We start from the raw sequence: 6,000 nt of genomic DNA, 5'->3' as shown, positions 1-6,000 counted from the left end.
CCATTGAAATTCAGTCAGAGTACCTCAGGAATCTATTCCTACAAAATCTTATAATATCTACATATCTATCTACATATAAAAGATGTGGATGCAGAACAGGAAGGCCATCTTGCAATGGTGCCTGCTGTATCTGAAGGGAAATGGGCACATTTCTGGCTGGGGAGCTGCGTGGGCCAAAAGGACGCAGGGCTGGCGGCCTTGAGCAGCTGAAGATGAGGCAGCGTGTGGCCACGGGGCCAAGAAGGCCAAGGGCATGGTGGCCTGTGTCGGCAGCAGCGGGGCAGCAGGAGCGGGGCAGTGAGCGTGGCCCTGTGCTGGGCAGCGCTGCGGCCACAGCTGGAGTGCTGTGTGCACTTGTGGGCCCTGGGAAGCAGAGAGTCATGGAGGGGCTGCAGCGTGTGCACAGAAGGACAGGGGAGCTGGGCAAGGGGGTGCAGCACAAGGCCAGGGAGGAGGTGCTGAGGGAGCTTTAGCCTGGACAATGGGAGGCACTTGAGGCACCTTCACGCAGACTTCCATCAATCCCTGCATGACGGTGCTCAGCACAAGGGCTGTTTCAGTGCCAAACATCTCCTCACTGCATCCAAGGGCTTTAGACACTGGAGCAGGTGACACTTCCATCTTGTGGTTGGTTGGCTCCTTGTCTTGCTAGGAGGAGAAGGCCTGTTCCTTTTCTTGTTTTTCCAGCAAGCAAAGATGCTTCTGCACAGCGTTTCCTGCTTTTCCCAGCCCTGGATGGGATTCTGATCCTGTTTTGGTTTTCCACATCTGCAGCAGCAGTAGCAAAGGCGTTGCTGTGGCATTCCTACGTTTCCACGTCAGCGCTTTCAAGTGCTAAAAGCTCCGTTTTGCCGAGACAACCTTGCTTGCTGATAGCAGCCAGGCAGGAGAAACCACTTCATATCCGTCAAGAGTTCTGTTGAATTGGCCCATTTAAATTTGGTGGCTGTGACTTAGAAGCCCTCTGTCGCTATGAAATGTTATGACTTTTCCTTAGAAGATATGGTGGTAGATGTAAAAAGAAATGAGGTTCTACATGATAGGAAATGGCCTCTCCCTCGTGCTTGTCTCCTGCCACAGATGACAGAACCAAGAGCCGTCTCTCCCCTGGCTCCCGCTGCTCCTGGAGAAGAAGCCAAAGAGGAGAAAACTGAGGTGGATGACCGCCAGCCTCCCTCAGTGCTCACACCGGAGCCTGGATATTCTGATGCTGTAAGTGCCAGTTGTGTGTGGTGCTGTCTTTAGTGCAAGGCAGAGCTGCAAGAAGCCAGCCCTTTGCTGTTGCAGGCTGAGGATGCTGGGTGCTGGAGTCCTGCCAGGAACTCGGGATTTCCTCCAGGCAGCGACCACAGAACTTGGCCTCTGACCTGTCCCATTGAGGCAGCAAAGGGCTGGTGCCTCTGGGAGAGCATCTGGCTGCTTGACTCAGGGAAGCTCTATCTCTTGGCTTCTGCGCTGCTATTTCCAAGGGCAAAGGAGGGAGTGCTGGAGGTGCCATGCCTTGGTTTGTTTGTTTTCCCTTTTTGGAAAGGTGTGTTTGGCTTGTGCAAGCGGTCTGCACTTTCTTGGAGTGGTTCTTCACTTGTACAGTCTAATGTGGGCCAGCTGTCTTTTGGCTTTTGATAAGCTGCAACAGGAGGATTGTGTGGTCCATGCAGCTGTGGCAGGCCATCCCTGTCCCACGCGGCCAAAGAAAGAAAGTGCGGAGTTGCGAAGCCTTCTAGTGAGGCCAAAAGGAGAAGCGGCCAGTTTCTGTTGGTGCATATTTTGGTGCAGTCTGTAGCTTTGGCACGTGCCTTGAAGCCTAGAGTGGGGGTGAGGCTACAAGTCCTCGACTGCTGTCTTGTGTTGCTCGGAAGAGGAAGGCCATCTTGCAAAGGTGCCTGCTGTATCTGAGGTTAAAATGGCACCTTTGTGGCTGGGGAGCTGCGTGGGCCAAAAGGACGCAGGGCTGGCGGCCTTGAGCAGCTGAAGATGAGGCAGCGTGTGGCCAGGGGGCCAAGAAGGCCAAGGACATGGTGGCCTGTGTCAGCAGCAGCGGGGCAGCAGGAGCGGGGCAGTGAGCGTGGCCCTGTGCTGGGCAGCGCTGCGGCCACAGCTGGAGTGCTGTGTGCACTTGTGGGCCCTGGGAAGCAGAGAGTCATGGAGGGGCTGCAGCGTGTGCACAGAAGGACAGGGGAGCTGGGCAAGGGGGTGCAGCACAAGGCCAGGGAGGAGGTGCTGAGGGAGCTTTAGCCTGGACAATGGGAGGCACTTGAGGCACCTTCAGGAAGACTTCCATCAATCCCTGCATGACGGTGCTCAGCACAAGGGCTGTTTCAGTGCCAAACATCTCCTCACTGCATCCAAGGGCTTTAGACACTGGAGCAGGTGACACTTCCATCTTGTGGTTGGTTGGCTCCTTGTCTTGCTAGGAGGAGAAGGCCTGTTCCTTTTCTTGTTTTTCCAGCAAGCAAAGATGCTTCTGCACAGCGTTTCCTGCTTTTCCCAGCCCTGGATGGGATTCTGATCCTGTTTTGGTTTTCCACATCTGCAGCAGCAGTAGCAAAGGCGTTGCTGTGGCATTCCTACGTTTCCACGTCAGCGCTTTCAAGTGCTAAAAGCTCCGTTTTGCCGAGACAACCTTGCTTGCTGATAGCAGCCAGGCAGGAGAAACCACTTCATATCCGTCAAGAGTTCTGTTGAATTGGCCCATTTAAATTTGGTGGCTGTGACTTAGAAGCCCTCTGTCGCTATGAAATGTTATGACTTTTCCTTAGAAGATATGGTGGTAGATGTAAAAAGAAATGAGGTTCTACATGATAGGAAATGGCCTCTCCCTCGTGCTTGTCTCCTGCCACAGATGACAGAACCAAGAGCCGTCTCTCCCCTGGCTCCCGCTGCTCCTGGAGAAGAAGCCAAAGAGGAGAAAACTGAGGTGGATGACCGCCAGCCTCCCTCAGTGCTCACACCGGAGCCTGGATATTCTGATGCTGTAAGTGCCAGTTGTGTGTGGTGCTGTCTTTAGTGCAAGGCAGAGCTGCAAGAAGCCAGCCCTTTGCTGTTGCAGGCTGAGGATGCTGGGTGCTGGAGTCCTGCCAGGAACTCGGGATTTCCTCCAGGCAGCGACCACAGAACTTGGCCTCTGACCTGTCCCATTGAGGCAGCAAAGGGCTGGTGCCTCTGGGAGAGCATCTGGCTGCTTGACTCAGGGAAGCTCTATCTCTTGGCTTCTGCGCTGCTATTTCCAAGGGCAAAGGAGGGAGTGCTGGAGGTGCCATGCCTTGGTTTGTTTGTTTTCCCTTTTTGGAAAGGTGTGTTTGGCTTGTGCAAGCGGTCTGCACTTTCTTGGAGTGGTTCTTCACTTGTACAGTCTAATGTGGGCCAGCTGTCTTTTGGCTTTTGATAAGCTGCAACAGGAGGATTGTGTGGTCCATGCAGCTGTGGCAGGCCATCCCTGTCCCACGCGGCCAAAGAAAGAAAGTGCGGAGTTGCGAAGCCTTCTAGTGAGGCCAAAAGGAGAAGCGGCCAGTTTCTGTTGGTGCATATTTTGGTGCAGTCTGTAGCTTTGGCACGTGCCTTGAAGCCTAGAGTGGGGGTGAGGCTACAAGTCCTCGACTGCTGTCTTGTGTTGCTCGGAAGAGGAAGGCCATCTTGCAAAGGTGCCTGCTGTATCTGAGGTTAAAATGGCACCTTTGTGGCTGGGGAGCTGCGTGGGCCAAAAGGACGCAGGGCTGGCGGCCTTGAGCAGCTGAAGATGAGGCAGCGTGTGGCCAGGGGGCCAAGAAGGCCAAGGACATGGTGGCCTGTGTCAGCAGCAGCGGGGCAGCAGGAGCGGGGCAGTGAGCGTGGCCCTGTGCTGGGCAGCGCTGCGGCCACAGCTGGAGTGCTGTGTGCACTTGTGGGCCCTGGGAAGCAGAGAGTCATGGAGGGGCTGCAGCGTGTGCACAGAAGGACAGGGGAGCTGGGCAAGGGGGTGCAGCACAAGGCCAGGGAGGAGGTGCTGAGGGAGCTTTAGCCTGGACAATGGGAGGCACTTGAGGCACCTTCAGGAAGACTTCCATCAATCCCTGCATGACGGTGCTCAGCACAAGGGCTGTTTCAGTGCCAAACATCTCCTCACTGCATCCAAGGGCTTTAGACACTGGAGCGGGTGACACTTCCATCTTGTGGTTGGTTGGCTCCTTGTCTTGCTAGGAGGAGAAGGCCTGTTCCTTTTCTTGTTTTTCCAGCAAGCAAAGATGCTTCTGCACAGCGTTTCCTGCTTTTCCCAGCCCTGGATGGGATTCTGATCCTGTTTTGGTTTTCCACATCTGCAGCAGCAGTAGCAAAGGCGTTGCTGTGGCATTCCTACGTTTCCACGTCAGCGCTTTCAAGTGCTAAAAGCTCCGTTTTGCCGAGACAACCTTGCTTGCTGATAGCAGCCAGGCAGGAGAAACCACTTCATATCCGTCAAGAGTTCTGTTGAATTGGCCCATTTAAATTTGGTGGCTGTGACTTAGAAGCCCTCTGTCGCTATGAAATGTTATGACTTTTCCTTAGAAGATATGGTGGTAGATGTAAAAAGAAATGAGGTTCTACATGATAGGAAATGGCCTCTCCCTCGTGCTTGTCTCCTGCCACAGATGACAGAACCAAGAGCCGTCTCTCCCCTGGCTCCCGCTGCTCCTGGAGAAGAAGCCAAAGAGGAGAAAACTGAGGTGGATGACCGCCAGCCTCCATCAGTGCTCACACCGGATCCTGGATATTCTGATCCTGTAAGTGCCAGTTGTGTGGTGCTGTCTTTAGTGCAAGGCAGAGCTGCAAGTTTTGGAGCAGCCAGCACTTTGCTGTTGCAGGCTGAGGATGCTGGGTGCTGGAGTCCTGCCAGGAACTCGGGATTTCCTCCAGGCAGCGACCACAGAACTTGGCCTCTGACCTGTCCCATTGAGGCAGCAAAGGGCTGGTGCCTCTGGGAGAGCATCTGGCTGCTTGACTCAGGGAAGCTCTATCTCTTGGCTTCTGCGCTGCTATGGCCAAGGGCAAAGGAGGGAGTGCTGGAGGTGCCATGCCTTGGTTTGTTTGTTTTCCCTTTTTGGAAAGGTGTGTTTGGCTTGTGCAAGCGGTCTGCACTTTCTTGGAGTGGTTCTTCACTTGTACAGTCTAATGTGGGCCAGCTGTCTTTTGGCTTTTGATAAGCTGCAACAGGAGGATTGTGTGGTCCATGCAGCTGTGGCAGGCCATCCCTGTCCCACGCGGCCAAAGAAAGAAAGTGCGGAGTTGCGAAGCCTTCTAGTGAGGCCAAAAGGAGAAGCGGCCAGTTTCTGTTGGTGCATATTTTGGTGCAGTCTGTAGCTTTGGCACGTGCCTTGAAGCCTAGAGTGGGGGTGAGGCTACAAGTCCTCGACTGCTGTCTTGTGTTGCTCGGAAGAGGAAGGCCATCTTGCAAAGGTGCCTGCTGTATCTGAGGTTAAAATGGCACCTTTGTGGCTGGGGAGCTGCGTGGGCCAAAAGGACGCAGGGCTGGCGGCCTTGAGCAGCTGAAGATGAGGCAGCGTGTGGCCAGGGGTTCAAGAAGGCCAAGGACATGGTGGCCTGTGTCAGCAGCAGCGGGGCAGCAGGAGCGGGGCAGTGAGCGTGGCCCTGTGCTGGGCAGCGCCGCGGCCACAGCTGGAGTGCTGTGTGCACTTGTGGGCCCTGGGAAGCAGAGAGTCATGGAGGGGCTGCAGCGTGTGCACAGAAGGACAGGGGAGCTGGGCAAGGGGGTGCAGCACAAGGCCAGGGAGGAGGTGCTGAGGGAGCTTTAGCCTGGACAATGGGAGGCACTTGAGGCACCTTCAGGAAGACTTCCATCAATCCCTGCATGACGGTGCTCAGCACAAGGGCTGTTTCAGTGCCAAACATCTCCTCACTGCATCCAAGGGCTTTGGACACTGGAGCGGGTGACACTTCCATCTTGTGGTTGGTTGGCTCCTTGTCTTGCTAGGAGGAGAAGGCCTGTTCCTTTTCTTGATTTTCCAGCAAGCAAAGATGCTTCTGCAC

Source organism: Melozone crissalis, unplaced genomic scaffold, assembly GCF_028551555.1.
Source record: "Melozone crissalis strain CALT ecotype California unplaced genomic scaffold, PUWL_Pcris_2 ptg000036l_1, whole genome shotgun sequence".
Taxonomy (NCBI): Eukaryota; Metazoa; Chordata; class Aves; order Passeriformes; family Passerellidae; genus Melozone; species Melozone crissalis.
The sequence above is the reverse complement of the archived record's forward strand: the minus strand, read 5'-3'. Positions refer to the sequence as shown.